The sequence below is a fragment of the Anolis carolinensis genome, chromosome 2 (genome assembly GCF_035594765.1).
Source record: "Anolis carolinensis isolate JA03-04 chromosome 2, rAnoCar3.1.pri, whole genome shotgun sequence".
Lineage (NCBI taxonomy): Eukaryota > Metazoa > Chordata > Lepidosauria > Squamata > Dactyloidae > Anolis > Anolis carolinensis.
In genome coordinates, this window is record NC_085842.1 from 251,511,335 (window position 1) to 251,532,131 (window position 20,797).

Below are 20,797 nucleotides of genomic sequence, written 5' to 3' on the forward strand. Positions count from 1 at the left end.
GAGGCAACGCAACCAGAGACAAAGGAAAACACAGATGAGATGGGATAGGAAATCCGGCACAAGGGGATTATGGGTTAGGTAGTTAGAAACAGAGAGAGGAGGGCAAAATGAATGGCAAGGGAAAAGGAGCAAAATGGGCAGTAGAGTCTAGTCTAAAGGAACAGAAAAATGTGTGTCAAAGGTGATAACAGAGAGGCAGAAAGATAGGCAGAAGAATTCATTTCTGTCAGGACCCAGGCTACAGAGCACCAATAACCATGCGCAGAGGCCAGATTCTATCTAATATCTTTATTAAAGGAATATATAAAGTCAATAAAAACAAGTGAAGAATATAGTTCAGAAGTAGACCTTTCAGGAAAGGTCAAATATAGTCCAGGAAAACAATGTCCAATATGTGATATTAGAGTCCAAAGTTATAATCCAATAACCGAAACACACACTTTGCCAAGCAAAGTATGGGGAAATGGCAGGGTCCTTTAGTCCAATGGAGCTTGACAACAAGGCTGGAAGCAAACTAGATTCTTGGCAAACAAGGCTTGATACGCGGCAACAAGAGGCAAGAAGCAAGAACGAGGTCCGTGGCAAGATCCGGGGACAAGGCAGGCTTGGAACTAGAACAAGGTCCGTGGAAAGGTCCTGGAAACAGGGAACTGGAGTAGCATAGTCCACACACGATCTCACTCCCGAAGCTGACGAATTGACTCCGCAAGGATTTCCTTGCGGGTAAACACCTATATAGGATCTTGTTTTCCCGCCAAGGAACATTTTCCCTGGGGAACAAGAAGCGAAACCCATACTGTGTCCAGATGCATGACTCCTTAAGATTTCCCAAGGGAAACAGGCTTAATCAGCTAATTGTCTGGCAGCGATTCTGGCGCTTCGGCGATTCACCTCCCTAGCGCCTCTATCTCGATTATAATTATCCCGGCGAGAGAACGGGGGAGATTTCTGCTCAAGGCTTGTTTGGCTGACTTCTTGTGGGCAAACATCTTGCAGGTGCAGAGGCTCCAATTCTGGCTGAAACGGTGGGAAACCCAAGTTTTCCTCTTCGTCTGCCACAATAATATTAGGAAGGGGACTACATGGCCCATGAGACATCACACTATCCCCCTCCTCAAGGCCCCTCTCCAAAATGGGCCCTCTTCCCGAGGTGCGGGGCCGCGGCTTGGCTGGGTAGGCCTGATGGAAGCGACGGACTAAATCGGGGGCATGGACTGTGGAAGCGTCTTCCCAAGAGCGTTCTTCAGGGCCAAAACCCACCCAGTCAATGAGATACTGAAGGCGGCGGCGGTGGAAGCGAGAATCCAAAATGTCCTGAACCTCGAATTCCTCCTCCCCATCCACCAAAACAGGAGTGGGGGCCGGCCGGTCTGCATCGGGGCGGACACCATCCGCCGGAAGGAGCAGGGAACGATGGAACACCGGATGGATGCGCATAGAGCGCGGAAGTTGGAGTTTGAAAGTCACGGGGTTAAGTTGCGCCACCACTGGATAGGGACCAATGAAACGGGCATCTAGCTTCCGGCAGGGGCGGTGGGAGGGCAAAAAGCGAGTGGACAGCAGAACCCGATCTCCTACCTTGATTTCGGGGCCCGATTGGCGATGACTGTCAGCGTGGCGTTTATAGTCCTCCTTTGCTTGGTCCAGTTGCTGGAGCAATAGTTGTTGCACCGCTGTGAGTTCCTGCAGCCAGTCCTCCGCTGCAGGGACTTCTGAGGTTTCAATGACAGGAGGAAAGAAACGTGGATGGAAGCCGTAGTTTGCAAAGAACGGGGTTTCCTTGGTTGAAGCCTGGACACCGTTGTTGTAGGCAAACTCCGACAGAGGTAATAGGGAAGCCCAATTGTCCTGTTGATAGTTTACATAACAGCGAAGGTATTGTTCCAAAGTGGCATTGATACGCTCCGTTTGCCCATCCGTTTGGGGATGGTGAGCTGAGGATAAACGAGAGTCTATGCCCAATAGTTTCTGTAGTGCCTTCCAGAATCGAGAGGTGAATTGAGATCCACGGTCAGTGACCAAACTCTTGGGCAATCCATGTAACCGGAAAATATGCTGAAGGAATAAATCTGCAGTCCGTTTGGCCGTGGGAAGGCCATCACAAGGAACGAAATGGGCCAATTTGGTGAAAAGGTCCACCACCACTAGGATCGTGGTATATCCAAGGGAGGGTGGTAGGTCGGTGATAAAATCCGCGGAAATTATCTCCCATGGACGAGATGGAGTAGGAAGGGGATGCAGTAGCCCTGAGGGCTTCTCTCTTCTTGTCTTGGAACGCTGGCATACTGGGCAGGTATTGACATATTTCTCCACATCCTTGCAGATCTTGGGCCACCAGAAATCTCGTAGGATCAAATGCATGGTTTTAAATAGCCCAAAATGCCCTGCTGGCTTGCAGTCATGACATAGGTGAAGTGCCTTTTCTCTGCCTGGTCCTGGAGGGATGTAGACATGATTTCTGTAGCATAGTAGCCCATCCTTAAGTGAGAAAGGGAAACGTAGTCCTTGGCGAATTTGATCTTGAGCCCAGGCATCCGCCTGTTGACTGGCTCTAATTTCTTGAGCACAAAGGGGTCCTGGAGTAGAGGGAGTTGGTTCAACTGCAGTGGATTTGGTGTTTCCCACTGTGAGCGTGGCAAAGTTTTCGGGCTGTAGCAATTGGGATTCGAAGGTCTCTCTGCGCCCTGCAGCATACTCTGGTTTCCGTGATAGAGCATCTGCTTGCTTGGTCTGAGCTGGGGTTACATAATGGATCTGGAAGTCAAAACGCTCAAAAAATAAAGCCCAGCGCTGCTGCCTCTGATTTAACTTGCGGGCAGTTCTTAGATGTTCCAAATTACGATGGTCAGTATGAACCTCAATGGGAAATTTGGCCCCTTCTAACCAATGTCTCCAATTTTCAAAGGCTGCCTTTATGGCCGATAGTTCCTTCTCCCAAATAGTATAATTTCTCTCTGGGGCTGTTAGTTGACGGGAGTAAAAGGCACAAGGGTGAAGATGTTCTCCCACTGGTTGCATGAGTACAGCCCCAATTGCCACATCGGAGGCGTCAGCCTGCACAACAAAAGGGGTTTTAGGATCAGGGTGCTGTAGAATTGGCTGGGACGTGAATAACTTCTTTAGTTGCTGGAACCCTTTCTCTGCTTGCTCCGTTCAGTGGAAAGGCTGTTTTCCACGGATGCAGCTGGTGATTGGGTCAGACCAGCGGGCAAAGTCTGGAATGAACTTGCGGTAGTAGTTCGCGAACCCCAAGAAACGTTGCACCTCTTTCTTGTTGGTTGGCGCCCGCCATTCCAATACTGCTGAAACCTTTGCCGGGTCCATGGAGAGGCCTAGTGGCGAGACACGGTATCCCAGGAAATCTACCTCTTGTAGATCAAAAGCGCATTTTTCCAACTTGGCATATAGTCCATGATCCCGCAATCGTTGTAACACCATTCTGACATGTTTCTCATGCTCTGATTGTTATGGTTGAGCCTTATGGCTCCGATACTGGGAGACGTGGTCGTAAGACTCCTCGGGAGTCAGACTCTCTTGAGGAGCGAGAAAGGAAACGGCTGCGGGACTTATTTGCAGAACCAACTGATGAAGACTCCTTTGAGGGTTTTACCGAGGGAATGGAGGAAGAGATGGTTAGCTCAGAGGAGGATGATATGGAATGGACTCGTGTGAGGGAGGATTTGGGTGCCACCGGCAATGATAGTATGGGAGGCGACTGGGGGGTTGCAGGATTAGACCCGTGGACGAGCTGGAGGGATGGGACGGGATCCACAGCTGGGGATGCTGTGGGGTGTAGTCAAAGGTGTTTTAGCGCTGATGAGGAGGAGGATGATGAGGCACCTGGAATTAGGGTAACAGCTGACAGCGATGAGGAGTTGTAAACTGGCATAAAATGGGGTTTAGAATCCAGGGCTAATTGCGTTGGGCAAGGTAATCTGGACGAACGCTTGGGCTCTTGTTGGGAATTTCCTGAAGACGGGTGTGATTCGTTTGCTGAATACGTAAGTTACCAAGGACACTGGGCATAGACGGCGGGAGGAACTGTGTGGGCTTTTCCTGTGCAACTTGTGTTTAATCTTAATAGCTTGGACCTCCGTCGTCTTTTTGACGGACATTAATTGCCTACTCTGGATTGATGCTGGACTGACTGACTGACTGACTGCGACCTCGGACTATCCCTTCTGTGATTATCGGTGGAACTGGTGAACTAAAGATGTCTGTACCTGGCCTTCGACCTTGGACCGGATTGGGACCCCGCTGACTGCTTCTGCCCTGATTGATGTGTTTGGACCCGGAGTTCGCTTGCTGCACGGAGGAGTAGCAGAGAGAAATCTGCTGCCAGTTATTTACGTTTCATTGAATCTTTGTTTACCAGTTTTTGTTTGTTTTAAGTGCCAGGCTGAAGTAAGCATTTTTGGTTTAACCCGGATTAAACTCCCGTTTAATCCGGTTTATATTTTGAACTGTTTTTTAGTGTCTTTTCGTATTGAAGGCGAGTGTTTGCCTAGCCCTTTGTCTTTTACGGGCATTTTTGGTTCTGTATCCTTAATAAACTGTGTTGAATCTTATCTGGTGGCGTTCTGTCTGTGACACTGATTGTGATCTAGAAAACACCAAAAAATCGTCCAAGTATATGATCAAGAACCGATCTAGATAATCCTGAAAAATATCATTGACAAAGTGCTGGAACGTTGCGGGAGCTCCGGATAAACCGAAATTCATGACTAGGGACTCGAATAATCCGAATTTAGTCTGGAAGGCGGTTTTCCACTCGTCCCCCTCCCTGATGCGAACTAGATTGTAAGCCCCCCTGAAGATCCAGCTTGGTGTAAACCTTGGCCCCTCGAAGCCGGTCTAATAGGTCCGAGATCAAAGGCAGGGGATAGCGGTTCCGCTTTGTGATATTGTTCAATGCTCTATAGTCCACAACCAAGCGCAAGTCCCCTGACTTCTTTTTCACAAACATCACCGGGGAGGCAGCTGGGGATTGAGAGGGTCTGATGAATCCCTTGCGAAGATTTGACTCTATGAACTCCCTGAGAGCTTCTTGCTCTGGTTCCGTCAGGGAGTAGAGGTGTCCTCGCGGGATCGGGGTCCCCTCCACCAAGTCAATGGCACAGTCATATGGTCTATGAGGGGGTAGTTTCTCGGCTTCCTTTTCATTGAAAACATCTCAAAAGTCTGAATATTTCTTGGGTAAGGTGATGATGGGCTCAGCGTCTGTGGCATGGCAGACCTTTGCTACTAGACAATGGTTTTGGCAATATTTTGAAGCAAACTGTAGTTCTCTGTTGGTCCAGGAGATGTTTGGGTCGTGGAGCGTCAGCCATGGAATTCCCAAAATCACAGGGAAGTGGGGCACCTCGGTAACAAAGAAGGAAATCTCTTCCAGGTGTTCCCTTATCCACATCCTCTGTCAGGACCCAGGTTGCAGAGCACCAATAACCATGCGCAGAGACCAGAATCTATCTAATATCTTTATTAAAGGAATATATAAAGTCAATAAAAACAAGTGAAGAATATAGTTCAGAAGTAGACCTTTCAGGAAAGGTCAAATATAGTCCAGGAAAACAATGTCCAATATGTGATATTAGAGTCCAAAGTTATAATCCAATAACCAAAACACACACTTTGCCAAGCAAAGTGTGGGGAAATGACAGGGTCCTTTAGTCCAATGGAGCTTGACAACAAGGCTGGAAGCAAACTAGATTCTTGGCAAACAAGGCTTGATACGCGGCAACAAGAGGCAAGAAGCAAGAACGAGGTCCGTGGCAAGATCCGGGGACAAGGCAGGCTTGGAACTAGAACAAGGTCCGTGGCAAGGTCCGGGAAACAGGGAACTGGAGTAGCGTAGTCCACACACGTTCTCACTCCCGAAGCTGACGAATTGACTCCGCAAGGATTTCCTTGCGGGTAAACACCTATATAGGATCTTGTTTTCCCGCCAAGGAACACTTTCCCTGGGGAACAAGAAGCGAAACCCATACTGTGTCCAGATGCATGACTCCTTAAGATTTCCCAAGGGAAACAGGCTTAATCAGCTAATTGTCTGGCAGCGATTCTGGCGCTTCGGCGATTCACCTCCCTAGCGCCTCTATCTCGATTATAATAATCCCGGCGAGAAAATGGGGGAGATTTCTGCTCAAGGCTTGTTTGGCTGACTTCTTGTGGGCAAACATCTTGCAGGTGCAGAGGCTCCAATTCTGGCTGAAACGGTGGGAAACCCAAGTTTTCCTCTTCATCTGCCACAATAGTACTAGGAACGGGACTACATGGCCCATGAGTCATCACATCCTGGTGGGTTCAGTCCATTGACTTACTGGACCCGTCTTTAGAGGACGGCCATCGATAGCCTGCACCACCCGGGCGTTCTTGAAATCGTGATATTGTAATCCCAGAGAGTCGGCATACTCTCTATCGATGAAATTGTTTGTTGCCCCTGAGTCTATCATGGCATGGATCATGACGGGTCCTTTTTTCGCTGACCACAATGTGACCACTAGGAGAAATAGGACCCCGGTTTGCAGCTCTTGAGTGGGGTTCTTGACCGGGTTGGCGAGCCTCTCTACGCCCGGTCGCTGGCTTCCCCCGCCGGCTTTGCGCCAGCCGCCTCGGCCGTCTCCGTCTCCGCGGAGGACGCCGCCGCCAAGCGAGTGGCGGGCTTTCTCTTGGCTGGACATTCTCTGGCGAAGTGGCCCCCGTTCCCGCAGTACCAACAAAGGTTTAAACGTTGGCGGCGGGCCTTCTCGGCAACATCTAATCTGGGACGCACATTGCCCAACTGCATCGGCTCCTCCTCGCTTCCTCTGGGGTATGGGGCTGGTGGTGGGGGTCTCCACACTGGACGTGGCTGAATACTGGCGGGAGCGGGAAGTTTTACTCCTGCTCTTCCACTCTGGCCTCGGAGCCACTGTTTTTTGTTGGCAAGCAGGACTTCGGCTCGTAAACATTGGTCGATAAGTCTCTCAAGAGAGTTTGGAGGCTCCACCTTGGAGATTTCTTCCTGCATCTCGATGTTGAGACCCTCACGAAACTGTCCTCTGAGGGCTATATCATTCCAACCGGTGTTTTGGGCCAGCACTCGGAACTCGGCTATGTACTGGGACAACGGCCTGTCCCCTTGGAATAGGCGCCGGAGTTTGTGGCCGCCCGCCTCTACATTGTCCTCGATCCCCCATGTCGCCTTAAGGTGATTCAGGAAGTTTTGCGCGGAACTTAGGTGCATGGAGCCCGCATCAAATAGAGCCGTCGCCCAATTGGCCGCTGGCCCTTCTAGGAGACTGTAAATCCACGCCACCTTGATTTCTTCTTAGGGGAACTCGGCTTGACGGGCTTCTATGTACGCCTGGCATTGGCGACGGAAAACATGAACCTTGGAGGCTTCTCCAGAAAACTTGGTTGGTAGCGCTAGGGCAGGGAGACGGGCTCCGCGTTCCTTCAGGCCCCGTATTTCTCCCTCCTGCGTATGGAGTGTATCACGGATTCTGTCTAATTCATCCTTGGAAATGGTGTAGCTGAGTGGTTGGGCTTCCGCCCCGGTTCCTGTAGACATCCTGGCCTAAGGTTAATTGGTGCTTAGGAGTGGCGGAGTCAAACTGTCAGGACCCAGGCTACAGAGCACCAATAACCATGCGCAGAGGCCAGATTCTATCTAATATCTTTATTAAAGGAATATATAAAGTCAATAAAAACAAGTGAAGAATATAGTTCAGAAGTAGACCTTTCAGGAAAGGTCAAATATAGTCCAGGAAAACAATGTCCAATATGTGATATTAGAGTCCAAAGTTATAATCCAATAACCGAAACACACACTTTGCCAAGCAAAGTATGGGGAAATGGCAGGGTCCTTTAGTCCAATGGAGCTTGACAACAAGGCTGGAAGCAAACTAGATTCTTGGCAAACAAGGCTTGATACGCGGCAACAAGAGGCAAGAAGCAAGAACGAGGTCCGTGGCAAGATCCGGGGACAAGGCAGGCTTGGAACTAGAACAAGGTCCGTGGAAAGGTCCTGGAAACAGGGAACTGGAGTAGCGTAGTCCACACACGATCTCACTCCCGAAGCTGACGAATTGACTCCGCAAGGATTTCCTTGCGGGTAAACACCTATATAGGATCTTGTTTCCCTGGGGAACAAGAAGCGAAACCCATACTGTGTCCAGATGCATGACTCCTTAAGATTTCCCAAGGGAAACAGGCTTAATCAGCTAATTGTCTGGCAGCGATTCTGGCGCTTCGGCGATTCGCCTCCCTAGCGCCTCTATCTCGATTATAATTATCCCGGCGAGAGAACAGGGGAGATTTCTGCTCAAGGCTTGTTTGGCTGACTTCTTGTGGGCAAACATCTTGCAGGTGCAGAAGCTCCAATTCTGGCTGAAACGGTGGGAAACCCAAGTTTTCCTCTTCGTCTGCCACAATAATAATAGGAAGGGGACTACATGGCCCATGAGACATCACAATTTCAAATTTTGAGAAATAAGGGTAATGTTGTAAAGCATATTGTTTAAAATTGGCTTTTTTCCTTTGCTAACCCTTAGCCTAGTTATGTAAATATTTCTCAGCTCCCTTTTGTTTGTGAGTAATTGACTGAGATGGGAAACAATTAGAAGAGTTGTTAATTCCTTATCTCATGTGTGGCTCAGATGGAAAAGGTCAAATAACTTTGGTGACATGGTTTCCAGTAATAAATTTGTTATCTCCTGCTGTAAATATATGAAATGTAAAATATAGAATATAATCCTTGGTCAAATGTACAGAGATTTAACATGGGAAGTGTTTGTTGGTCCTTTTGCAAATGGTCCAAGATTTGACTCTTATTATTCTATCATTTCAGCCTGGTGTCCTTTAAGTTCCCTGATTATAAACTATCTTCTATTGGGGGGGGGGGGTCACCTTCGATTGTGAGTGCCATTACCTTCCCATCAGAGTGGTACCTACTGATCTACTCACATTTGCATGTTTTCAAACTGCTAGGTTGGCAGAAGCTGAGGCTAGCAGCAGGATCTCACCCCGCTCCCCGGATTGGAACTGCCGACCTTTCAGTCAGCAAGTTCAGCAGCTCAGCAAGGTAAGCCACTGTACCACTGGGGGCTCCAATTATGCTGGTGAATCATGCTGGTGTAAACCAAACATACAACACAGCCTCAGTATCTGCAAGGGATATGGTACAATATAGGTACATGCACATGCCTGTGGATACCTGAAATCCTATATTTTTACTTTTTTGGGCTACTAGTATACCACAGACTCACACTGGAAGATCTAGAGGCCCAAAAGCACTTCTGAAGGGGGAAATCATTTTTGAAGTTTGGTAAATGATAATGGGTCATACTTTGAATCATCACATCTTATTTGGGGAGCTGTTGTGAAAGTTGAAATTCTGTTCCAACTATGCAACAACCAAAATCACCCCATTCTAAACCCCTGGCAAGCAGTGAACATACAGCTCCAGTTTGGCCGTTTCCGTGTTGTTGCAGAGCAAGAAAATGAGTAGGGATGCATCCAACAGTCTTCCTGTAGTGAAATGCACAACAAGGATGTAATCTGCAAGAGTATCCTCAGAGATAGGTGCTGTCATGGCACACTGAGCTATGGCAGTGGTTCTCAACCTGTGGGTCCCCAGGTGTTTTGGCTACATCTCCCAGAAATCCCTGCCAGTTTACCAGCTGTTAGGATTTCTGGGAGTTGAAGGCCAAAACATCTGGGGACCCATAGGTTGAGAACCACTGAACTATAGAAAAATAGCCAGATGTATCCCAGCTGACCCCCACATTCTCTGACAATACAGGACTTTAAGTGACAAACTCTTATACTACGCCAAACACAACCCATTGCTGAGCTGCCACCTCCCTGCAACAAACCTATCCTCTGCTATTGATGGGTACAAACACTACTCATTTCTGTTTTGCCAGCATGCAATTGCCATTATGTTTTGAAGATGCATGTAAAGATGTCATGATCATTGTGTTTTATTCATGATTGCTATGTTAGGGTTGACTGTTAAGGTTATATATTTCAGCTATTCTTATACAGAAGCTGGGAGCCTCTAAGGCATGGCCAGGAAAAGGGGCGTGGCTTCACCTTGCTGGTGGAAGCCTTAGAATTCAAAATTTAGCAGTTGGAATTGGGCAGTTGGAGTTTGTCGGTTGGGCAGAGCAGTTGGTTCTGTTCAGTGAGAAAGGAGTGTGATCGAAAAAAAGAGATTGTGGGAGGAAGTTGAGCAGCTAGAGGGTTTTAGCGGAGAAGGGCTAAAATTAAAGTTGCTGAGCCTTTAGTAGCGATAACTAAAGAGCTGAGGTTACATCCCTAAGTCAAGGAGGACTAGGGTTAACCAGTTAAACTCCCCAGTCCAAGTTTGATCGGGTACAGATCAACTAAGTTCAAGAAGGACAATATTCCTAACTGAAAGAAACAAGTAATATAAAGCTGATACCATACTAAGCTCAGTGAAACTATTGAGAAATCTTGCAACATTTACTGTACAGAAGTAACATCGTTCACCTCAAGATATAACATTCTTGCAACCATCAAGCTTTGTGCTATAAATAAACGAGTTACTGTTTCTTCAAATGTTGCTTATTATTTGAGCAAAGCATCTTTCAAAGGTGGTGGCAGCGACAACATTGAAAAGTAGGATACATAGAGGTAGAAGTTGAATCCTTCGCAATTTGGTGGCAGAGGTGGGATCCAAAAAGATTCCATCCCTGTCATCATACTTCTTTACATTTGGTGGCAGCGGTGGGATCCAAAAAGATTCCATCCCTGTCATCACATCAAGTCTTTACATAAATTGGCGGCAAGCGGTGGGATACGTGTAACAAAGACTGATTCAGTGCCTGGGATCCGTGTAACAAAGACTGATTCAGTGCCTGGGATCCGTGTAACAAAGACTGATTCAGTGCCTGGGATCCGTGTAACAAAGACTGATTCAGTGCCTGGGATATGTGTGACAAGAACTGATTCAGTGCCTGAAATTCGTTTGGCAAAGGTTAGTTGGTACCGAAGATCAGCTTTAGGTAAAAGGGCTGAGGTAAAACTTGTCTGGAAATGGCCACCAGGAAACAGAAGAAGTTAGCAGGAGAGGCTAGTGAATACCAAGGAGATAGTTCGGACTCTGAGCAAACCCCTGAGACAAGGGAAACCCTTAAATATAAAATTGAATTGAGAAAATTAGAATTGGAGGATAAGCAAAGAGAGAGAGAATGGGAGGAAAAACGATGGCAACTGCAGAAGGATAAAGAAATAGAACTGAAATGAATGGAATTACAAAAAGCCAGTCAGACTGAGGAAAAGGAGAGAGAGTTGAGGAGAATGGAAATAGATTTGGAGAAGCAAAGATTGACACACTCTCAACCTCACGCTGATACCCAAGAAGGGGATTTGAGAGCTGAAGCACCTGATGTAATTTTAAAAAGGTTTCCCAGATATAACAAGGAAGATGATATAGAAAAGTTCCTTATATCCTTTGAAAGGTGCTGTAAAGATTTTGAAGTGAGTGAAGACAAATGGATGTTATATCTGGGGCCACAAATTAGTGGAAAGCTTCTAGAAATATATAGTGATATGGCTGAAGACACTCACAGAGATTATAAGATGTTTAAACTGCAGGTACAACAAAAGTTTCAGTTGACGCCTGAATTTTACAGATTAAAGTTCAGAACTTTAAAGAGGGACAGACACCAAAGTTTTGCGCAAGTTGCTTCAAAGCAAGCTCAATACTTTGACAGCTGGGTGAGGACTTCTGAAGTAGATTCCTTTCTGCAACTTAAGGAACTATTGAAGCTGGAGCAGCTCTTTCACCTAGTTCCCTCAGAATACAGATGGCTAATTCAAGACCGAAACCCAAAGACAGCCAACGAAGCTGCAGTTATGATTGACCAGCTAATTACCTTGAAAGAAGGTTTTAGGAAGGAGGAAGAACCAAAAGAGAAAAAACCTCTAAAGCCGACGTTTTACCCTCACGCACGCACACAGATGCAAAGGGGAGGTTCAGGAGAAAACACCGCCTATAGGAAGCATGAGGCAGTTGCAGGCCAAGCCAGGCCTGAGGAAAAGATAAAATGTTACCATTGTGGAAGGCCAGGGCATCTTAGATATCAATGTAACTTAATCAAGAAAGACAGGTCTACTTTCTTTGTAAATAGAGCTCCAATAGAACAAGAAGTGGAACCTGAAGTTAAGTCTAGAAGCCCTGATGCGAGGCCAAAAGAAAAACAATGTTTATTTATCCTTTCAAGAGAAGTCTCTGAAGACTATTTAGAATCTATTGTCATAGATGAGATACACACGCAGGGATGGAGAGACACTGGGTCGGATGTCTGTATTATACGTCCTGAAGTGGTCCCACAGAGATACCAACATCCCTCTTCAGAGATAAATTTAAAGGGGATAGGCCCGTCGATACCAACCCCTGTAGTATCCTTACCCATCAAGTACAAAGGCTGGGAAGGATTATGGGACTTCGCTGTCTGCGCGGATATCCCATACAAATGTTTGATTGGGAATGATTTAAATGGAAAAGTTAGGAATTGGCAGAAAGAAGCTGATAAACATGAAGGCAACATGGAGGTCCACACTCCAAAAGCCAAGTGTTTGACCATCCAAGCTAGCTCAGAGCAACTTCCTGAGTCTAGTTCGAGCATCATTGAGTTGGTCAGCGGAATAGAGGGAAAACAAGAGATACTGCGAGAGCAGCTAGCAGATGAAACATTACAACCTTTGTTCTTGCAAGCTCAGAGCGCCACAGGAACAGAAGAAAGTAAAACTCCTAAGTTCGTACTTAAGGAGGGAGTTTTATACAGGAAAAGTACAAGCCATAAGACTTTGAATGAGCCAGAAACACGTACCCAAATAGTGGTACCTGTAAACTACAGGAAACAACTGTTAGATGTGGCCCATGACAATCCACAAGGAGGGCATTTGGGGGTTAGAAAAACCACCCAAAGAATCAGCAAGAACTTTTTCTGGCCTGGCATGTATCAACATATCAAGGAGTTTTGCAGGTCGTGCGATACTTGCCAAAGGTTTAGCACGGGAAGAGATAAGACCAAAGCACCTTTAGTTCCCATGCCGGTTGTTGGGGAACCCTTTTTCCGGGTAGGGATTGATCTAGTTGGTCCTTTGTATAAGCCCAGTCGGAGAGGATACAAATATATCCTCACAGTAATAGACTATGCAACCAGGTATCCAGATGCAGTGGCTTTGACCAATATTGAAACTTCCACCATAGCCAATGCGCTGTTATCAATTTGGGGAAGGACTGGATTTCCCAGAGAGCTTGTGTCAGACCTGGGGACTCAGTTCACCTCGCGGCTAATGAAGAAGTTATTAGAGTTGTGCGGAATTAAACACCTAACGTCCACACCTTATCATCCGCAAACGAATGGCCTAGTAGAAAACCTGAACAAAACACTAGTGAAAATGATCAAGGCCTATAGCCAGCAGAGACCCCACGACTGGGACACCAAGTTGCAGCAGCTGTTATTCGCATATCGATCAGTCCCACAGGACAGCACTGGTTACTCGCCTTTTGAATTGTTATTCGGAAGGAAGGCTCGTGGACCCCTTGATTTGATCAGAGAGCACTGGGAAGCAAGTCCTACGCCAGATCCTGTTCCTGTCGACGACTACATCAAGGATCTTCAGTCAACATTAAAGATGGCCAGGGACATCGCCCAGGAACATCTTATGACGGCCCAGGAGCAACAAAAGATCCGGTACGATGCAACGTCGAGACCCCGAGACTTCAACGTCGGAGATGAGGTCCTGTTTTTAACACCCAACAAGAACAACAAACTACAGATGGACTGGACTGGACTGTGGAGGATCGTCAGGAAGCAGAACCATGTGAACTGTGACATCCTAGATGAACGATTGGGGATTGAGAAACGGGTGCATGTAAACATGATTAAGCCGTATGTAAATAGGTCGGCAAATGTTTACTGTATAGTATCAGAGGAAGATACAGGTCCTTTTTCATTTTGGGAAGGTAATAGGAAGATACATAGAAACTTGGATAAAGTATCCATAAATTCAGACTTATCTCCATCACAACAAAGAGAGGTTAAAGGAATCTTGGCTAAGTATAAAGTCATGTTTTCGGATTTACCCGGGAGAGTGCAGGGAGTGCAACATAAAATATGCACCGGTGACGCCGCACCGATAGCATCCCCTCCCTATAGGGTAACGGGTAAGATAAGCGAATGCATAGAGCAAGAGGTCAGGGAGATGTTAGATTTGGATATAATCGTGCCATCTAACAGCCCTTGGGCTTCGCCCATAGTGTTAGTAAAGAAGCCAGACAAAACCGTAAGGTTTTGCATAGATTACCGGCGGTTAAATAAAATCACCCAAGACGACATGTATCCGATGCCCCATTTGGATGATTTGCTAGAGAGAATTGGAAAAGCCAAATTTATAAGTAGTATTGATTTGACTAAGGGGTTCTGGCAAGTGCCTATGGCACCTGAAGACCAGTCCAAAACGGCCTTTAGAACTCAGGGAGGACTCTACGAGTTCGTAGTTTTACCATTTGGATTAAAAAATAGCCCTGCGACATTTCAGAGGCTGGTAGACAAAGTTCTCTATGGCTTAGGTGAGTTCTGTTTAGCCTACATGGATGACATAGGTATCTATAGTGATTGTTGGGAGGACCATCTTAAGCATCTTGATTGTGTGTTGGGCAGGTTATTAGAAGCTGGGTTAACTATTAAAGCTTCTAAATGCAAGTTAGGAAACCATACATCTAAGTATTTGGGACATATTATAGGTGGAGGGTGTATCAGACCTGATCCTACCAAGGTCAAAGATATACACCAATGGCCAATCCCGAAAACAAAAAAACAAATTAGATCATTTCTTGGTTTGGCCGGATATTACCGAAAGTTCATTCCGTCTTTCAGTAATTTAGCTGCCCCATTATCAGACCTTACAAAAAAGAAACACCCAAACCAAGTAATATGGTCTTCCAAGTGTCAGGAATCCATGGACAATTTAAAAAGGGCCCTTACTTCTGATTCGGTTTTGAAAGCCCCAAATTTTGATAACCCATTTATTTTAACTTGTGACGCTTCAGACACTGGACTAGGAGCAGTCCTAAGTCAAATTGATGAAGATGGAGAGGATAGGCCCATACTATTCCTCAGTAAGAAGTGGCATTCTAATGAGCTTAGCATGTCCACAATCGAGAAGGAATGTTACTCGATAATTTGGTCCATAAAGAAACTGAAACCATACTTGTGGGGAAGGAAGTTTACGTTACAAACTGATCACGCACCCCTAAGATGGTTGGATAATGTAAAAGGGACCAATAACAAATTATTGAGATGGAGTTTATCACTACAGGACTTTACATTTGATATTAAACATATAAAGGGCAAATGTAATGTAGTAGCTGATGCTCTATCCAGAGCACCTTGATCGGAAGACTTACAGGTTTGTATTTAGAGTTTAAGGTATGATGCTATGTTTATGTATAGATATGTATTTTGTGTTACTCTCTATTATTTTTGCTTATTCTGGGTCTAGAAAAAGCAAAAATAATCTTTCCGGGTTGGAAGGTATGTAAAGATGTCATGATCATTGTGTTTTATTCATGATTGCTATGTTAGGGTTGACTGTTTAAGGTTATATATTTCAGCTATTCTTATACAGAAGCTGGGAGCCTCTAAGGCATGGCCAGGAAAAGGGGCGTGGCTTCACCTTGCTGGTGGAAGCCTTAGAATTCAAAATTTAGCAGTTGGAATTGGGCAGTTGGAGTTTGTCGGTTGAGCAGAGCAGTTGGTTCTGTTCAGTGAGAAAGGAGTGTGATCGAAAAAAAGAGATTGTGGGAGGAAGTTGAGCAGCTAGAGGGTTTTAGCGGAGAAGGGCTAAAATTAAAGTTGCTGAGCCTTTAGTAGCGATAACTAAAGAGCTGAGGTTACATCCCTAAGTCAAGGAGGACTAGGGTTAACCAGTTAAACTCCCCAGTCCAAGTTTGATCGGGTACAGATCAACTAAGTTCAAGAAGGACAATATTCCTAACTGAAAGAAACAAGTAATATAAAGCTGATACCATACTAAGCTCAGTGAAACTATTGAGAAATCTTGCAACATTTACTGTACAGAAGTAACATCGTTCACCTCAAGATATAACATTCTTGCAACCATCAAGCTTTGTGCTATAAATAAACGAGTTACTGTTTCTTCAAATGTTGCTTATTATTTGAACAAAGCATCTTTCAAAGGTGGTGGCAGCGACAACATTGAAAAGTAGGATACATAGAGGTAGAAGTTGAATCCTTCGCAATTTGGTGGCAGAGGTGGGATCCAAAAAGATTCCATCCCTGTCATCATACTTCTTTACATTTGGTGGCAGCGGTGGGATCCAAAAAGATTCCATCCCTGTCATCACATCAAGTCTTTACAATGCATTTGTATGGATAATTGCATATTGGTATTAATGCAACTCAATCTATCAATATTTACATCCACTTCACTTAATAGAATATCCAATGCCCTCTCGGGGCATACATATAAAATAAGGATATACATATAAAATAAGGATGTATTTGTACATTTGCCTGCATGGGGTGGGGAAAACGGAGCTGCCACAGTTGTGGAGTTGGATATAGTGTAAAAAATATCATGTGATCATCTCAGGGCCGCCCTTTAACATTAGAGTGAGCTTATATAGGGAAACGAGTGACTCTTACTTCCATTTAGTAAAGATGTGTGTGGCATTAACATGGTCACTACACACCAGGAAAATGCAAGTTGAAGCAGATTTTTTCGCCTGTGTAGACAACACTTTAGAGAGGTCTTCCGAGTCAGAAGATCCCCCAATGGCGCAGTAGGTTAAACCACTGAGCTGTTGAACTTGCTGACCAAAAGGTTGGCAGTTCGAATCCAGGGAGCGGGGTGGGCTCCTGCTTTTAGCCCCAGCTTCTGCCAACTTAGCAGTTCCAAAATATGCAAAAGTGAGTAGATCAATAGGTACTGCTCTGGCAGGTAGGTAACAGAGCTGCATGCAGTCATGCCGGCCACATGACCTTGGAGGTGTCTATGGACAACACTGGCTCTTCGGCTTAGAAATGGAGATGAGCACCAATCTCCAGAGTCGAACACGGCTAGACTTAATGTCACGGGAAAACCTTTACCTTCACCTTCCGAGTCAGAATTGACATAATGGTCCATTGCAACAATAGTCTGACCAGCTGTAAGGAATTTTCTTCTGTGAAGTTCTCTGAGTGGCTAAAATGTAATAACTCCAACTGTGGGTTATCGGGTAAACAATTGTCTTAGAAAGCACAAGAGGGCAGCAAAGACGTGGTTGTGTGTTACTGCTCTTCCTATTGCAGATTCCTAAGCGTTCTGAACAGCTGAGTTACCTAATGCTTCAGCAAGGCAAGCCAGAACACGGCAAAACATCGGAGCTTTCACTCACGCAAGAGGGACAAAGAGTCCTTGCAGACCTTTACGAAGGCATCCAATATTCTGCATCCAAAGGGCAGCACAGTTCCTTCTTTCCAAGCTGAATTCTCATGCCTATTTCTTAGTATGTCCTTTTGGAGCATGAGTACAAGTGCCAGCAAGAAAACAGAAAACACAGAGTCAAGAAAGAGAGAATGCTCATCATTAAATAATCTGCAATCATTGCTTTGGAGGATATGTGATCCCACAGTAGAATTGTTTCAAAACATTGCCAAAGAGAGAAAGACAGAAAGAGTCAATGAGATGGTGTTCGGAAAAGCGGAGAGTGGTATTAGGGATGCTGGTCTTTCCAATAAATAAGCAAACAGCACGATCCATTGGTTGTTCCCAAGTTCAATCCACCCTTCAGGTTTACACCTTTGCTCAAGAGAGGCTTGATAAAGCCAAGGGCTGATTTGCTTTGCTGTTGCAAGTAACAGGAGAACCTCAATGAACCAATGCTATTATTAACTCCCATCTGTTGGGAGGAGATTGCAGCTGTTTGGAAGGGTTTCACTTTTTGCAAGCGCTGCAGAGCTGCTCAGAATTCTAATGTTTGTTCACTAAACCAAAGAGCGCTTTCTGAAAAATCATGATGCTTCCATATAAAGTGTGAGCAACTTTCCCCCATCACCTCTTTCCATGAGTGCCCCCTGCCACTCCATTCCCAAGTTAAGTTCTTTAATTTGTCACTTGCTTTGTGCAGGATTTAAGACTTTGGGTGCATCTGCACTGTAGAAGTAATGTAGTTTGACTTCATTTTTAATGTCATGGCTCATTCCTATGGACTCATGGGAATTATAGTTTTACAAGGTCTTGAGCCTTCTCTGCCGAAGAGTGTTGGTGCCTCACCAAACTATAGTGCCCAGGATTAATTCCACAGTGTAGACACACCCATGTTCTTACTCTTTTATATTTCCTACCATGTTCAAAGAACATCTTATTTGACAAAATATTTTTTCTTAGCCACTTTATGATAAATTGGATATAGAGAAATAACTGAAACAACTGAAGCTAGCTAATCTCATCACATATACTGGCCTTTAAGTTGATCTCATGATAAAAGTTAAGATAATCAAAAAAGGAATTGTTCTTTTCTGGAAGAAAAATCAGAACTAAAAACGGACTTAACCCGCAATGATCAAGATGGAGGACTGAAACTCCCCCTCCCCCTCCTCCCACCCCCACCCCCACCCTCTTCCTCCTCACCTGGCCCCATCTAACCTGTCATCCAAAAAACCTTTCCTTCCTATACCTTTCTTTCTACACCTTTTACCTATCCTATACCCCTGAACCCCCCTCCCCTCCCCTTTCCCCCCATATTATCTTTTATTTTTTAAACTGTATTATAAAATAAATAAATAAATAATAGGGCAGTGAGAATTTGCAGTTTTCTCCCAGGATTCAAATGTCTCAAAGTATTGTGGAGGAACTATTACACAGAAAAAATGATATTTGCACACCCACATCAATATATTTATTATGTGCAGAAATTTGATTTCCAACACAAAAAAATGCTTTCTGTGCAGAAAAAAACCCCACACAGGCTTTTCTCTGAACAATATTTCATCCACATTCAAAGTATAGAAAGAATACTTTGGAAAAGGCATTTTCTTCTGCAGTGAGGAGAAATCCACAAAGTAATTCATCCTTGTATATGAGGATAAAATAGTCAAGAGTTCACATTCCTGTCCTGCTGACTTTGGGAACTCAGAACTATACCTGCCAGTTCTATCCTTGATGTCAGGCTCAGCATCTATACATTGTGCAGGGCACAAGAAAGTGATGTCTATGTGTATACATACACAGGTTTACTGTGTTATCAAGAATCCCAGTAGTGGAGGGTTCTTTGCAACAGAGAAATATACCCTCCATACATACCATTATAGCCACATGGACAGTGCCAGGTTATTTTGCCATGGATTCAATTATTCACATCTCAGAAATATACCCTTCCCACAAAAACTCCCAAAACTCATCCTTGATGTTTCCATTTTATATAAGGGTCTGGATAGCCCACGAAGTCTCTTCCAACTCTACGATTCTATGATTCTAGGGTCACCATTTTATTACACCACTGAATATACTGGGACTTAAGCATTCAGACTTTTTGGTATACAGGGAGTCCTGGAGCCAAACCTCAGTAGACACCAAAGGCCCACTGTATTTGAGCCCTCTCCCCACAAAAATTGTTAACTTCAGGGTTTTTAAAAAGTATTTTTGAAATTACAAGAATAAGCAATATACTAACTTTTGATCATCCTTTCCAAATGCAAAAGAAAGTGTCTTACACAAATCATTTTGAATAATTCTAGACTTCAATTCATGAAGTATTCCCAGATAAACCTTTCAGGCTTGTGTCATCAAACATCTTTAATAAAGCATTCTATACATTATTGTAAACAATACATGTTGCCAATGAAGAAGAAGAAAAGGAGTTTTTCCTAGATCACAATTTAAATAAATTTCAAATATAAAAAATAAAAATATAATACATTATATTTACATATGATGAACATATAAAACATATAAAAAATAAAAACAGAATGTGCACATTTTCCATAAAAACTTTATAATTTATTATAATCCAAAGCACTGTTTTGATATTTATTTTCAAATAAAAAATACAAGAGTTAAATAATCTGATCTGTATAAAACTACTGGCCTAAAACCAGCTCTGCACATGAACCCACCCCTGCCCCCTTTATGACATTGAGTTCAATATCGAGGTCAGAAATGGATGACCACTGAAAGAGGGGCAGATGTAGTCCAATTTATTCCTCTTTCTATTGATTATGTGCCAAAAATTGGAAGCTGAGAATAGTCCTAGGGGTTAGATCTGGAAACATCCGCAAGTCCTAAGTCTATGGGCTCTCTTTCTGGGGCTGTGGAACCAAGTCATAAAAGAGCTATAAAGACAGATATATATGACAAAAGCAGACGTGAGTCACTTCTGTAAATATTCATCTGTTGGATCAGATATCCATTTAGATGTGCTGCTCTCCCAAGGAGCCCATTGTATGTAGGTCTGCTACAAGCCTCTGCCAAAAATACTCTTCAGTGTACAATAACTATATTGTGATTCTTCTGATATAGTACAGGGTCTCTTGGCGATCTTCTCTTTAGTTGGAGTTTATTCTTTTATGTTTCGCATCATGCCCTTCATTACTATCTGAAACCCTCCTAACAACCCTGTTGTGCTATAAAGATTCTTGCTGTTCCTTTTCTATACAAATACAATGATTCTGTGCATCCCCAAGAACTGAATGTGAGCTCTCTTTATTCAAAAAATAATAAAGTTACTTTAGAAGGAATGAGAAAGCTTTCGGCACACTGACCAGCAACAAGAAAA